Source organism: Micrasema longulum, unplaced genomic scaffold, assembly GCF_059751315.1.
Source record: "Micrasema longulum isolate JH-2025_06_02 unplaced genomic scaffold, ASM5975131v1 h1tg001644l, whole genome shotgun sequence".
NCBI lineage: Eukaryota > Metazoa > Arthropoda > Insecta > Trichoptera > Brachycentridae > Micrasema > Micrasema longulum.
The window spans coordinates 22,905-40,526 of record NW_028278823.1 but is presented as its reverse complement, the minus strand read 5'-3'; positions in this window follow the sequence as shown (position 1 = coordinate 40,526).

Below are 17,622 nucleotides of genomic sequence, written 5' to 3'. Positions count from 1 at the left end.
GAGCGCCGTGCGATTTTCCCGAACCACCTGATTTTAGGGCGTAATCAGACAGGCGTTCGCTCGCAGCTTGATAACCGCGCTTGGCGTGTGGCGGCGGCGCGGCGCACGGCGGCGATGTATCGTTCTTCCTTAAGCTAGGGTTTCCTAGGACAGCGGTGCCCGTATTTTAACGGCCGTAGTGAACGGTGATGCAGTGGACAGCCGTCTTAAAGGTGATTAGAGAGTGGTTTTCTAGGAAAACGGTGTTAAATGGTGTTGATAACACCGTTTTCCTAGAAAACCACACTCTAGTCACCTTTACGACGGCTGTCCACTGCATCACCGTTCACTACGGCCGTTAAAATACGGGCACCGCTGTCTTAGGAAACCCTAGCTTTACCGGCAGACTTGATTGCGGTTCGCGAAGTTCGGCAAGCGTCGCCCTTGACCTTCGACTTGGACTTGGCAAATTGAATTTTGCATCGCGAATGTCCCTGTAATTGGAATTTCGTACACCACCTGCCTGCCGGAGTCCACGCCTTCCTTCCCGACGACGAACTCCAATCCTCGTCGTCAAAATTTTCTGGACCGACCCTTTCGTTCCTGCACGCTTGCAGACCCGTCCCCATGTTTTCATATTCCTTTGCGTTCTTTGCGAGGTTCGCGTCTCTTGCGATTTTCTATGCTTGCTAATAATTTTGCCAGGTGAGATGAAACAATGGTTAAATCACTCTGTAACCATAAAATCGGTACAAATACATATCGTTTCATCCTTAAATACAATCCGATTTATTAAGTAAGTAAATATTTAGTTATATATTAATATCATTTTCCAAAACATCAAAGATTTATTTTTTTTTTTTTTTTTTATTATATTGAAAACATATTATACATAATTATATACAATATTCCCAAGGAGTTTTTTAAAAAAAAACTCATTTAGGGGCATACAGATAATAATTTTTTTTAGAGACGTTTTTAAATTTTAAACTATAATATTATTTAACAAAAGCAGAAAAATTAAAATTATGATATACTACAAATTAAAAAGGGTATGAAAAATACTTGAAAATAACAGAATAAACAGAATACTAGGCATGGAAATAAATTCAAAATAATGTTTACATTATGCAATCTGGGAAAGAAAATTGAAAAAGTTTAAAAATTACATGGATGTATATATACATACTGAACTAGTACAAAATAAAATCATTTTTTTTAATTAACAAAATATGCGCACACCCAATACAGGTTAATTTTTTTTATCAAAAACGTTGAAAAAAATTGAAATTATGTATACAAGCCAAAAAAAGTATATAAAAAGAAAAAAACACAAATAACATTTAAATAGTATTAAAAAAACATTTTAATACATATCTTAAAAACATTTTAATGTTTTTATTTTGAATTTTAAAATAGTAATAAAAGTATAATAGTTGAAATATCACATTAACATATTCTTATATGTGCTGTAATAGCAACGTTATATGGTATGTATACGTGTATATATATTTCATTTTTAAATGGTTCAAGACATGGGTCTTAACCTTAAGTTTAAATTTTTTTATTTTTTTTATTTAACGTTATCATTTTTCACTGCCTTAGGTATACATATAAAATACAATTTTATGGTTTTGCCTTTTTTCTTAGTGAGTGTCTGAATATTACCTTGCCTGGGCCTCGATTATGAACGACTATCTTCACCGGTATATGCTGAGACGGTATAATCTAATATCCATAATTATGCACGAAAATGTGATTATCTGTATGAAAATTAAAAGTATCTTCGTCGGTAACCGATAATTTAACATACGAATCGATACTTACACGCTGATTCACATCATCATCCAGCCCAAAAACGAGGATTAATAAATACACTTCTAACAAGAGCGACTCGAATATGCGAAGATTCCGAAAAGGGCGAAGAGTTCAACAAAATTTCAGATGCATTGGAGCATAATGGATATAAGAAGAAACAAATTGACAACATTATTAAATCGCAAGGGACAAAGAAGAACAAGGAAGAAGATATTACCAGAGGGACTGCATACCTGCCATATGTACAGAATGTAACTGACAGGATAGCCAAAGTGCTGAAGAAACAAAATATTGCAACAACGTTTGGGACTGTGGGAAAAATAAAAGATCATTTAGTAAACCCAAAAGATAAAAATCCTCTGGAAACTGAAGCCGTGTACAAACTAAGTTGCCAGGAATGTGATAAAGTGTATATTGGACAAACAGGGCGCACAGCAAAGAAGAGAATTGACGAACACAATAGAGTGTGTAAACTTGGGCACCCAGACAAATCCGCAATAGCGGAACACTTTACAGACACAGGCCATTTTTTCACCTTTGAACCAAAAATTCTACATAAACCTAGTAATTATAGTGCACGAATAATAAAAGAGGCAATTGAAATACACAAACATCCAAATAATATAAACAAAGACGACGGGCTTAAATTAAATTCAACATGGTTCCCAGCACTACATATGACAAAAACGAATAGAAATGTGCCTACTGCCGGCTGCGACACAGTACAAATTACTAGTACATAAACATAATTATTCTTTCCAACAAAACTAGAAATGTGCCTACTGCTGACTGTGACACGGTACAAATTACTAGTACATAAACACATACATTTCTCTATAAAACACACAGTTTTCCCTGAAGATGGCTCCTGCAATGGTAGCCGAAACGTCGGATCAAATCCAACATACACGGTATCACCCAAAAAGGTACATAATATTGGTAATTTAACATGTTTAGAATTTTTTTTTTAAACATATTCTATTTTTCATACAGAAGAAGATAAATTTTAACTTCCCACCAGAATACGTACCCTGGTATTATGATCCTGTTCAAGTCGACTTTGATCAATGTTTTCCAAAATTCTGTTTTAAGAATTAATAATTTTATACACAAATATTACATTTATATCGGAAAATATTCTTTGCCTAAATGAAAGTAATTGTAATTTATTTTACATCGACATTGCCTTTCTGTGTCCATTTTATTTTCAAAAACGTATTTTAGGCATTGTTTTGTAATAAAATCAATTTGTTTTCGTTTTTTGCAATTGACGGCGTTACTTCTATTTTTTTGTTTCAGCATATTTTTTTTCGTTTATATATCACTTTGATTTATTAAATAACCATGGAGATACATTATTTAGATCAGAGGTTCCTAAACTTTTTTGTGACGTAGACCCCTTGCCATGTTTTTCGATTTTTGGTAGACCCCCTACTTACCTGATATTGATTTGTTATGTTTTAAACATTTATTAATTGAATTTAAATTAAAACTACTCAAAATAAAATTTTGTATCTGTTATATAAAATAAACGTATCATAAAATAAACATAAAATAAACTATGCAATAAGTCAATGTTTTTAGTGGGAAGGATGAACCTAATGCTTTAATAATAAATTATCAACATTTGGCGTCAATTTTGTCAGGTTTAATCTTAAATCTCTTCAGCCAATGATGTCCAATCTGTTTCTTTTTTTCGTTAGGAGATTGGTAACAGCCTGAACCCCCTTTCCACTAGGTATGACGATGGAATGGAAATTAAAAATTTGCTCGCCATATTCCATAATACAGGATAAGTAACGGGTATGTTTTTTTTCAGCCAGAAGTACTATCAGTGTATGTTGAGATCCACTATCGTGGACCCCCATTTTCATTTCATGGACCCCCAATTTTTTTTTTCGTTGACGTAGACTCCTTGCAGGTTGTCATAGACCCCTGGGGGTCGATATAGACCACTTTGGGAATCACTGATTTAGATCATAATTCAGTTTGAACATCACTGTTTTATAATTTCTTCTTAGTCTTCCAAGACCTCATCGGCAAAAGTCAGTCGACGTGGAAAAACTAAAGTCAGATGACTTGCGAAAGAGACTCGAGAACATGGTCAGTCAACGCATCCTGATTGACGACCAACCCCACACTACAGACCGTATTAATGTGAAAAATTCTAGAATCACATGGAGGGCCTATAAAACCAGTCGAACTTATCAAAGCCCTCCACTCGAGTAGCGAATGCCGAATTAGAATCAATGATGTTGTCACAGATTGGTTTGAGGTGACCACCAGATTTCGTCAAAGTTGCGTCCTTGCACCGTTCTTTTTTATAATCCTCATGGACTTCATTCTTATTTTTTATTTTTTTTATTTATTTACTTAAGTTAGTTAATATTACATTGTATATTAACTAATATATTTACAATTATAACAAATACTTATTAAATATTTCTTACATAACTACATTATTACAATAAACATAACATTTTTTTTAAATCCGTAAGTTTTCTTTCATTCTTCATACTTTCAGGCATCTCATCATACAGTTTTAACCCTTTATACATTAAGCTATTTTGTGATTTTGTTTTTTTCTTAAGTGGTTGTCTTATCCTATTTCTATTTCTTGTCCTATATTTATGTACATTTCTAAGAAAGTCAATTTCACTAGATCGATGAATATCCATCTCCTCCTCCAAAAAACTTTGCGACCTAGAGTAAGCCGATGATGCGGTTATAATTGACGATTCAGTCGGGGGCTTAAGGCCACTGTCGATAGCTTAAATAGATACTCCGCATGCATGGGTTTAAAAATCAATATTGCAATAACCCATGTGCTGGGTAACACTTCGTACCTTGATGCCCAAAGTCCCCTGGCTGTCAAACGAAGTCATCGAAAGAGGCGAGAGTTTCGAATACCAGTATTACAAAAAATGGCAGCTTTCAACAGTATGAGGGCTGTCTGGAGATTGGATATTTACTCAATGAAAACCAAATACCGCCTATATAACGCCTGCATAACACCTATTCTCCTCTACGGATGCGAATCGCGGCACCTCACTCGGGCCCTAAACAGAAACTAGCTACTTTATAAAGCATCAAGTTCTCGACGTCCTGGACGTCCACTGCTGATTGTTTGTCGGCAGTTCATGTCGGAACTACGGGACGCGAACCTGAATTAAGAGGATGCACAGGAGCTGAGATGCCTGGAAAATCTTCGTGGACACCATATGCTCTAATTAGAGAATGGACATGGAATGATAATGATGACGATGATGTACAATTTTCTCCCCACATGTGGGTATATTAAAGCATCATCATCATCATCATCGTCTGCGAAGAGTCGTATTTTATAATATTTTAATGTCTTGATCATATCATTTATGTACATAATAAATAAAGTCAGTATTTACTATATCAGTGATGAATCATAATTCAATTTAGAAGTTTTATTACTTTATTTCCAAAAAACGCATATGTGATCACTTAAAACGGCAAACGACAGGCCATAAGACTATAAATACCTAGACTTCCATATTCCCTTCTAAAAATGTTCTCAATTAAGTTTTAAAGCGGAGTTTGTCTTCGCATGTAATGATGTCTTCAGAGTGATCGTTCATTGACCCATAAAAAAACATTTAGCCATTAATTCAACCAAATTAGATTAACGCAGATTGGATTCATTTAAATTCAAACAAACGGCGATTTGTACAGCCAACGTTTTGTAAAACAATATTTATCAAACCCAACCCGCACTTAATAAGAAATTGGGTTGTGGTCCCGTGGCTAGAATTGTGGTTTCACAGATCAGAGGTCCGGGTTCGAACCCCACTCTACCCCAACTTGATTTCCATTTTCTAATAGTGAGATAATTACAACTCGTTGAAAATGGCCTCCAAAATTTAAATATTTGGGTAAATTATGAGAACGCAAAAATTTCTTTAAAAAAAAATCAGAGTCATTTTATTAAAACCATATTCACTGTCTTAATTTTTTTTTATGAATTGTTTACGATTTATCGAAATATTTTTGGGGCCATTTTCAACGAGTCGTAAATAACTCTGCTTCTTCTTCATCTAGATCTGTTGATCTGGTCTGGCAGAAAGCTGCTATTCTTCTGCCAAAGTATTCTAGACTTGTCCATTCTGTTTTCATGATCCCTCCAGAATATTTTTTTGCTCTGCTCCATCGCACAACATCTTCGATGCCATAAATCCATTTTATTTTTTAATTTCCGATTCGATCTCTTAGTGTTCTCCCTGTGATTGTACTAAAGGTATTATGTACCATGCGCAGCATTCCATTATATTTTACTATCAATAATAATGATTTACGGTGACTTTATTTACAGAAAAACAAACAAATAATTACTATTTCTTATAAATCATTGCCACCATTTGTATGTTTCTCCAAATATAAACAAAGCGCCCAGCGCCAGCGATGAGCCGAGAAACTAGCTGATTACTCCAGCTTATTGCTTCATACAAATAAGTGTACTTTATTTTAAACACCTTAAACCCAGTAGCGGGATTTTTCTCCAAGAGTAAACTTGCAGATCACACAAATTTTTTGAAGATTCTCGATTTGGAAAACAGTATTTCAAACATTATTTCTTAAGGACTATTTTTTTTGAGATGATACTTTTGACATGACTCGCAACACATGTGGTGCTCCACGCGGACGTTTTTGGCATTATTCATTTCTAGAACAAATAGGCCAGTTGACATTTCAATCGCAATGAGAATACCTAATACTGACTGAATTATAAACTGTTATATGAGTTATGTGTTAAATTAATGGATAATATAACAACAACAACAACAACAAACCATCACGCCGTTTCCCCGTAGGGGTAGACAGAGAGGATAGAACGCCATAACACTCTATCTTGGCATACAGACCTCGCTTCCTCTACATTCATACATCTTCTTATGCACGCACGCCGATTATTCCTACTTTTGACATGTCCATCTTCAAGTATTTGATGGACTTGATCGTGCCATGTCTTTCTCAGTCTTCCTCGTTTTCTGCATCCATCAACATTTGCATCGTAGATCCTTTTAGTCATTCTTTCGCTGTCCATTCGCTCTACATGTCCAAACCAACGCAGCACCCCTTTCTTGATACTGTCAATAATGCATGTCTCAGCCTTACACACTTCACGGATCTCGACATTTGTGCACCTACCATACATCGTTTTACCACACATTCGCCTGAGGGATCGCATTTCGACAGCATTCAACCTACTTTCATCATTATTTTTCCAATTCCATACTTCGCTCCCATACATTAGAGTTGGAACTAGAACTCCGTTGTGAACTGCTGGTTTAGCCTCCTGCGATAAACATTTGTTTGCCAATTTTAGTGCACCGTTCACCCTGTTCCCGGCACTCACCCTCCTTTCAATATCTTTATCGGCCTTTCCGTCCCTAGTAAACATACTTCCCAGGTACACAAATTCTGGATAATATAGCTACACAATACAATATATTGCGTCGTTTGAGTTGATTTTATAGATGAGAGTTGTTGTATCACACAGAACCACAGAAAAATAGAAACTTATAGTTTATGTATATACATTATGTTATAATGTACCTACTATTTAGGTACAATGAATGATAGTTTTTATAGCTTACCATTAAATAAAATCACCGTTCGCCACTAATAAATAAATACCCAATATAAATAATACCCCTTTCTCCGGCGTTTAGTGTTTTGAAAAACAACATCATCATTCCTTTATCTGCACCTGATGGTGCTTAAGGCACAAGATTGTTACTCCAATAGCAACGATTTCAATAATTTGTTGCTCGAACGCAAAATAAGCAGCCATACGTAGCCAGTTCGGGAATTACTAAATAAAGCAAAAAAAACTTTTTAGATGTAGTTTATAGGTCGAGAGACCCGATTAAGTGGAAAACTTTAGCACTAAAACACCCAGACATGATAAAAATTAAATGTTTTTGTTATGATCTACCAGAAATCAAACCCACGTGCTCGATACAAACGTCTCAGCCACTACGCGACGGGAGTCATGGTCATTAATCAATACACCATTAGGCAAATCAAAATTTAATTGCGTGCGGACAAAAGAATTCCATCGACAAAAAATGTGAATCGACAGAAATAAATTTATTAGAAAATGTGTCTGTTTACATCTGACGCATCGTTGAAGCTTTAAGCATTTACAAATCTAAATGTTTATCATTCGCGCTTTTGTTTTTCATAACTTTTCTTCGGAAATATTAATGACGGCCGCAGCCGGGCATTCCGCCCAGTTCACACTTATCGTCCAAATCCACACGACACGGTAAAATTTGATTGATTTATTTTCTTATATTATATTGCAATTCATCCAGCGCCTACTCTCAGATAAAAATCCTGCAAAAGAAAATCTAGTCGAGATTAGGAGAGACCTTATAGTGTATGGGTTAGGACGTTTGACACTCATCCTGATGTTTGGATTCCTTGCTCTGTTAAGGTTATTCTTAACTTTTAAGCCCATCGTCCTCTGCAGAGAAAATGTCAATTTATTTCCACACCCCCCATTGACCTTGAGGGCTTGAGTTGACAAATTTTAAAATTAAATATTTCGAGCCTTGAATTTCAGTAAAACGCAGCAAGACGAACTGACTCACATCCTCATCGGCCACGGTGGTTTTATGAACTATCTTCAACATTTTAAGCTCACAGAAATCAATAGCTGTTCATATCATGATGAGACACCGCAAGATGTCTCTTATTTGTTGATGCCTTGTCCCGTTTTCGGCTAGACGCGTGATGTGGATATCTGGATAAGGACCAATAATGTACCGTAACAGTAATAAGTCACAAGGACTTATCACGTGAGGTAATATCATACATGGTAAAAAGAGTAAAAGTAATATTTGTTAAAAAAAAAAAAGGACACAAAATGCCCAACACTGTCAAAGTGGAACGGAAGGACTGTTGATGTCTGTCAATAGTCCGGCTTCTCTTAAATGAGTTTTCTGTGGTTTCCTCATCTTAAAGCAAATGCGGAGAAGTTCCTTAACAAGGCCACAGCCGATTATCCCACCAGATCCTCACACTATAGTTTGAACTAAGATACCTTTTGCAGTATATAATAAAAGCCATGTACATAATAAGCGAGGCAAAAAAAAACAAATAAAAAAAAATTAAATCCTTTCACTGTGACTTGATTAAATTGATACATTGAATTACCTTTAAATACACGATTTATTATGGAATATATATTTTGGAGAATTATATAAAGTCATCGGAGTTGAAATGGAAGTAGTCTTTTAGTAACTAAATTTAATAAAAGTAAATACAGTTTTTGCACATGCGTGCGGAAGAATGAAAATATCCGACAAAGGCCCGCTATATAATTTTCCAAACTCACAGTGAAAGGGGCAATGAAAGCAGTAGAGTAAAATTAAATTACAATCGCGGTTTATGAAATTGAAATTTTTCAAAAGAGTAACTCGTTGGCAAAATAACATTGTTTTTAGTAGGAGCGAAACCGATGGAAAGACCCACGGTCTTTATCGGTTTTTCGGGTATGTGGAGGGAGCGCTTTCATTACCATTTTTTTTTATGTGAAACTAATACAGTCAAACTTGGTTATTAAGAAGAAGACAGGACCGACCGTATTTGCTCATTATAAGCATTACTCGTTTGAATTTCTCCAGAGTAGCTTTAAAAGAAATCCCGCTAGGGTCATCCATGATGCAGATCGGTAGTCTAAACCATTGTTTAGACTACCGATCTGCATCATCATTAACCATTGTTTAGACTACCGATCTGCATCATCCCGGTTCATTAACCGGGAGCGTCAGAAAAACGAAATTCCTTAATTTGTTTTGCAAAGATAGCCTTTGAATACTACCTCAATCATTACATCGAAAGATAAACGATGAAAATTATTTCTGAAGCAAATCGAAATATATACATCTTACTATTACTTTTCTATAGTTCGCACAAGCAATTTAAAACATTTTTTTTCGTTTTTTTTTTTATAAAAACATTTAACCAAAGAAAGGTTTTTTAAATCCAATCACCACTGTATATTGTCACGATTGATAATTATAATAAATGCTTACAATCATATTACTTTCTAAATTTCAAATTCAAATAAATAAATATTCGTATTTCTTCACAGTGTTGACAATTTGATAAAAATAGAAAAAACTTTTTACACACCTCAATATGTCCACACCACGTTCTTTTTTACAAATAATTGCCACTTTTTTGCAAATTTAAACACTTTTGCTTGTTAGTAGTCATTTTAACAATTCGAGGATTAGTTTTTAATATATCTGACATTACCCACTTGTAATTTTAATTATGCATTGACCATAGAACATTTTTTTTAAATATTGTAAAAACCCCCGAAACAAGGATGTCATTCATAAACTACAAAAGAAGTTGTAAATTGTAACGAGGTGCCGAGCCTGAGCTTACTAAGTTCACAAAGCTTGGATTTTTTACACGCAATTTCAACTATATGTGTGATACTTTGTCAATGCTGTCGGCGAAAACACCAATTAGGTATTTGGACACTTACATAGTATCATAAACGCAAACCGATCCCAACGCCCAGAGGCATCCGTAATAAGTTGAATCGGGTTGTGGTCCTGTGGCTAGTGTCTCGGACTCACGGACCAAAGGTCCGTGGTTCGAATCCTACTCTACCCCAACTTGATTCCCATTTTCTAATAGTGAGTTATTTACAACTCGTTGAAAATGGCCCTCAAAATTAAATATTTGGGTAAATCATAAGAACGCAAATATTTCTTTTTTTAAATAAAAAAATTAAAAAATTAAATTTTAAAAAAAAAATTAAAAAAAAAAAAAATTAGTCCTCATTTGGGTTTTATTACTTAGGTTATCATTTCGAAAATGATGGTTTTAAACAATTGAAGAGATTTTTTGCTCAACTGTTAACAATATTTTTGTTCGGTATGTCCGAGAAGAAGCTCGTTATAAAAGTGAATAAATGTATGGAGAAAGCACAAACTAAAATGTCAACTAATGGTTCCTCATTATATATCCGAAATCTCGCTATTTCCCTGATCGTTATAACCAAGTTTGGCTGTATTTGCATTCTTATGATTTACCCAAATATTTCAATTTGAGTCACCATTCTCAAAGAGTTGTAAGTAACTCACTATTAGAAAATGATAATCAAGTTGTGGTTTTAAGTGGGGTTCGAATCACGGACATTTTATGCGACACTAGCCACGGGACCACAGACTGGTTCTTTAAATAAATAGATAAAATAATTATCATTAAATTAATGTCGGTCCACCATATTAAAATTAGTCGTGCATTTCAAACTAAAGATACGAACTCTTTTTTTCTATGATTTATTTTGTTGCCCTTTAATAATAAGGAATATTTTTGTGTTTTTTAATATTTTTTATTTCCTTTTTTAATTAATATAAAAAACATACCATATTATCTTTTCCAGAATATCTTTTTTTTTCTTTCTTATGTTGCAAAAAAATATTATAACTGTCCATTATTAATTATAGGAGCAAAAATTCATTAACATTTTCTTGTATACCCACGAACAGGCCATGTCTTTGTGGGATTTTTGTTTACTATTTTTACTATTAATATGTATTTCATTGCTATGTGATTATGCTTTATTTTTTAATACTCTGTTTAAACATTTATGTTTGTTGTAAAACAATTAAAAAATTTCAATAAAAAAAAATAAAACAAATGTTTTGCTTATTTCAAATGAGTCGTACAAATTCACACGACTACTGGTAGTGTAAAATTAAGAAGGATTAATTTTTATTTTATTCTTTTTATATATTATTTTTTGTGTCCAGGTGGATGAAAAATACAGTTCTGCATGTTTAAAAGTGGGAGGCATGTATTGGTCTCGGGTCGGGCTGGGCTGCTCCTTCGCCGCCGTGGTTTGTTATTAAGGACGCTATCCTAGTATCTAGGATTGGGTTTTCATATTGCGTGGGGTTAATAAGGTAGGTTAATAGGTTTATTGATAGATTGGTTGAAAAGAAGAAAGATTGGAATTCCACCATTTGTGACGAGTCAAAGGAGGGAGGGAAGTTCGTCCTAGCGCATTATCTGCACAATCAAATATCACTTGAATTATACATGTCGCTGTTTCCTATACCTTAATGTCCATTCTAGCTATTCGATCCATTTGATAAGTGAACTGAGCGTCTAAATTTGACCAGTTTTCAGTTTTTGATCAAACGCGATGGGGTTGGTGTTGTAAAAGTATGAGAAACGTCACGTCAAATTACCTTTAAAAAAAGGTACGGTATAGAATTGTATATTCATAGGTTGATGTACTATTTTTACATAAATTTATTAAAAAAAACACTATTTTAACCATATATTTAAATAACTGGATAGACCTTTATAGTTTTTTTTTATTTATTAATTTTAACGCCCATAAGACTTTTATACATAAATTTAAGAAATACAGTATGAAGAAATAAAAAAAAAGTACAGTATTTATAAATACAGCAAATAAAATAAATAAAGGGACTGAAATTATACAATAAACTACCAGACAAAACGAAACAAAAGAGTCAGACAACCTTTACAAAAGATGTTATCATTAACAAAAGAATGTGAATTTAAAAGAGAAAAAATGTTATCCAGAAGGGTTTTTAAATAAAAATTTTAAGAATATATATTTATACAGAAGAGAATGCTGTATAAGACTGAAAATAAGATACAAAAAATAAAAAAAACTAGGTTATCAGTAAAATTTAAAGAAATGCAACTTAAATACAGCCTACAAAAACTTGGACAAACTCAAAATATTGTTGACAAAAGTGATTGATTACTGCGAGATACTTCATCATGCAAACCCAATCGGAGAACTTTAAGCAAAGATTTCCAGATACCAGATTAATGCCAGTATATGAAATTCCCTGAGCAAAAGAGAAAGTAGGGGGACAAGAGGGATCATTACAAATGCTTAGATCGAATCGGGATATGAAGTCCTCACAAATTTATCTTCGCTTCGACTTAAGGTCCATGCCGACTTTGTGGCTTGAAATGGTACACTCTGCTTTGACATCGGCACCGAAAATGATAGGTTTCCCTGATAAAGCCATAAAATTATCTCTAATTGGTCCAGATAGGGTTCAATTGGGTCACTGTATTTAAAATATGCTCATACAATATAAAAAGATATGTCTCGAAAGCATATTTCGACCACAGTAAATGCTTCTGATGGCAAATGGTTAAGAATAAATAAATGTGTGGATTGAAAAAATATAATCGAAGCTAATGGAGGATTTAATGGGGAAATGCATTCAGCAAAGCGCGTATTTAGGCCGAGTCCTTTAGTTCTTTAGTAGACTCACTATACGCATATGGTTCTTGTAAAATAACTAAATCCACTTATACGTTTATAAATTTGTATAAATAATTTTAACTTTGAGTTATACTTCGACGTATATATAGCAAGCACAAGAGGTTGCTTCTTTTTTGGTGTGGCATTTCGTTTTGTTTTTTGTTTCTGTACTTTTGCTTTATTATGTATTTCTTTTTGTTAACGTGTTGTAACTTTACATTATACGAGCTGAACCCGGCAATGCTTTGCTCTTGCTAGATTTCAGTTCATACTCGTATGTAAAGTAAATGAACAACATCGAGAGCTGTCGAAATACGATCTCTCATGTGAATGTGTCGTAAAAATATATACGACAGATGCACAAATGTTGAGATCCGTACATTATGTAAGTCTGAGATAAGCATCAACTACAAAATCGAATGCAACCCTGGTGACGGATAAAAAAAACATTTTCCCTCCTAACTTTTTTTCTACTTAATAAATTGAAGATTTTATGAGCCGTAAACCTTCTCGCGGCAAAGATGTACATTTATCTGAAAACCGCACTTAAATCGGTCCTGTAGTTATCGAGTCCATCGAGGACAACCATTCGAACATTGCCTTTTATATATATAGATTAAATATAAAAATAATAAGTCTAAAATGTAATACCACAAAGTGAAAAATGTTTTTGATGACAATAATAATTAAATCCAGTTTAGAGTGAATTGTTATCTTTTATTTGGAGATGTTACGTTTCATATTTAGTTTTTTTATATTTTATGTTCACTAAATTAGTAAGTTTTAATTATTCTATTATATTTCATACTCTCTCTTCAATCCGTGCCTCATGTCTGAGGATGATGATTACGCCTGACTCCAGGCATGGCTCGTCTGTGGACAGTCTCCCTCCATCTGGAACGGTCTATTCTTTAATCTAATTGAGGACAACCTATAATTTGCTCCAATTTACACAGTCAAAAGCTTTTTTATAATCAATGAAACAGAGAAACACAGGTTTGTTGAATTCTCTGCTTTTCTCGATAATTTGCCTGACATTTAAAATCTGCTCACGCGTCCCCTTTCCCTTAACAAAACCTGTTTGCTCCTGTGAGATTTGCCAGTCAAAGAAGTATTTTAACCTCAAATATAAAATATGCAGTACAATTTTACTTGCATGCGAGGTGAGTGCAATCATCCTATAGTTATCACATTTGGCCGTTGAACCCTTTTTGTGTAGTGTGATGAAAACGGATTCAGTCCAGTCTTTTGGCCATGTACCAGTTTTCCATATTAGATTACAAATTGTATGTATTGCCTGGTAACCTCGGTCTCCTCAATGAATAATAAATTCAGCTGGTATTCCATCTGATCCGACTGATTTATTTAACTTAAGATATTTAATGGCAATTTCCACTTCACTTTTCGAAACATTGGGCTCTAGTTCATCATCAGAGTTAAAAGAAGAGTTTAAATCTACCATATATCCGGGGTCACTGTAAAGGTCAGAACAATAATCATTCCATCTATTTAATACAAGGGAGATTTCATTTAGGCATATACCATTTTCATCTTCCATGGTCCATGTTCTGCACTTGCGGTCACTAGTCAAAGTTCGGATTTTTTTAAACAGGTCTCTGGTTTCAAAACGAGAAGCGTGATTTTCTATTTTTGAGCAAATTGTGTTAATTATTTCCGTCTTGTCTTTTTTGCAAGATCTTTGTACGAGATTGTTTATTTCTGCGTACGCGTGTTTGTCTTCTTCTGAATTGATGCCACGTTGCTTGAGCTCTTTCCTTCTGTTAATGAGATCCCATGTCTGTTCAGTCAACCAATGTTTACGCTGTCTTGTCTGCTCCGATACACTACTTTCGGCTACTGCTGCAGTATCACAGATAACGCCTTTAAGTCTCAACCATTCCGTTTCAGTGTCTGAGTTCTGGTTTGGCTGGAAATCGTTTAGCCTCTTTTTTATTAAGTCTTTGTACTTTGATAGAGCTGCCTTGTTAAGACATTTACGTGGTTTTAGCCTATCCTCGGCATTGCAAAGTTTTATTTTTATATCGGCTATGAAAAGCTGATGGTCAGAACCGCAATCTGCCCCAGGATAGGTCTTTACATTAGTTATTGACGATCTCCATCTTGAATTTATCAATATGAAATCAATCTGGTTCCTATAGTTATCCCCCGGAGATTTCCAAGTGTAGAGCCTGCGTGCGTGGTGTTTGAAACACGTATTTGTTATGGTGTATTTTCCATCCAAACAAAAATCCAATAGTCTTACTCCACGGTCATTTCTTGAACCTAAGCCGTATTTTCCAACTACCTCTCTAATGTGATGGTCATCGATTGTTGCACCCACGTTAGCATTAATATCTCCCAAAATCAAAGTTACTTCTTGACTTGGAATCGATTTAGTAACATTGCTCAGTTTAGAGTAAAAATCGTCTGCATCAACATCAGGTGCATCCGAAGTCGGAGCATACACTTGAATAATATTCAATCTTACGGGTTGAGAGTCCAATTTTATACTAATGATTCTGTCGCATGTTGGAGTATAGCCTAAAATGGATCTTTAAATATTTGGTGGAATTATGAAAGCAAACCCGTTTCTGCTTTCTTCTTCTGGTCCAAAAAAATACACGGTGTTTCCATTGTCAGTCGTAGAAGTGCCTTCTCCTTTCCAGTGTATCTCGCTGAGACCGAGAATATCTAATCCATGAGGCTGAGCCTGATTTTCCACCACAGCGAGGCCGGTTGCATATTTTACACCCCGCAGCCCGGACCCACTGGGGCGCCGGTTGTCAAACGGGTCGCATGACGTGATTTTTCCATTTGTGCTTGTAGTCATTTGTAATTGTCATGGAGGGATAGTGCAGTAGTTTCCCGTTGCCTTTTACACCGCAGTACCCTATCCACACGTGTCTAGAGTAAGTTAAGAGTAATACCTGCTGCCATATTACCCTAGGATCTTTTGGAGTTATTTAATTCTCCAGGCCCTCCTTCGGCCCACGGGATATTTAACAACCGCCGCCAGGGACTCGGCGTTGTTGACCACTTAGCCGTCTCCATAGTCAATGCTTCCTCGATAACCTCTTGTTATCTCTGCATATCGAACATCACTGACGTTGCCCAGGGTACACCACGAGGAAGTAGGTCAACCTAGATCTGTACCCCTTATTTCATACTGTGTACTACATAATTGTTGTTCAATGCTGTAATTATTTATGTAAAACATTTTTTGTAAAATATTCTTCGAACCGTTGATGTATAAATAAATAAATAAGTAACCGCAAGTTCTCTCACTTCAGCGGTAGCTACTTTGGCAATTTTTTTTCAGGAAATTTGTTCGCTAACAGTTGTTCGCAAGACATTTGTTCGCGGGCTTTTCTTCGCAGACAATTCACCGCCAGCGACTTGTTCGCCAGAGCACTTTTTCGCCGAACATTTATTCGCTATGACATTTACGTTAATCATTTAATCGCAAATGCACTTGTTCGCGAAATATATAATCAACGAATTACTTTTAACCAAAAACGGAGGATTCAAGTTTGGCTTAAATATTTCGTTCAAAACGCATTCAAGTAAAAAGGTACAAATCATGAAAGGGTGGATGTCGAATACTTTGGCTGAAAAGATAAAACGACTAATCGGTACACCACTACGCAAACTACTCTAAGAGGTAGGCAGAGAGGATAGAACGCCATTTTTCAACATTTTACAAACTTTTTTTTTTATAATAAACACATACATATCTATTTATTTCCGCTTCGCGCGCCGGTTTCTTGGGAGATAAATTTTTTCGAAAATATTTTAATGTTTCTTGAAAAGGTAGACAAAGTGGATAGAACGTCAAACTTCTTTATTTTCAGGGAAACATTTTTTTCGTAAATAATTATTTTCTCGTTTATATAGGAGTATTTAAGTTTATCGGGACAAATATGTTTAAATAATTTATGTTTTTATTCTTGTAATATATTCATATTGCAATAATATGTGTATTTTATTAAATAAAGACTTTTAAACTTAAAAAAATATTTTTACGATCAAAATAAAAATCAATACATTTTCATACTAACATGTAATGTTAAGAAATATTTTTTTAAAAATGTATTTTTTGACTATTAAATAGGACACATTTTACCTGGAGAAGTAGAGAGGATTAAATGCCATGGTTCTACATATTTATACCTAAAAAACGTTTTTTGTTTTATTCTCCCAGCTTTCTCCGAATAGTAGGAAAAGTGGATATTACACCATATAAGCTTATTTATTTTTAACATAAGCTTTTTAAGCTAGATTCCTTAAAACGTGTTTTATTTATGTCTTACCATCTCGGTGTGCTAATTACACAAAGTAGGCAGAGATGATAGAACGCCGTACGCCTACATTTTAAAAACACTTCAGATAAGAAATAGTGGAAGTCTAAGCATTTACGGGGCTTATATTTAGTCATCGGCTGGATTAAGTGGCTAAAATAAACTTTACAAAAATTATGACAAATTTAAAACATTGTTGACTTT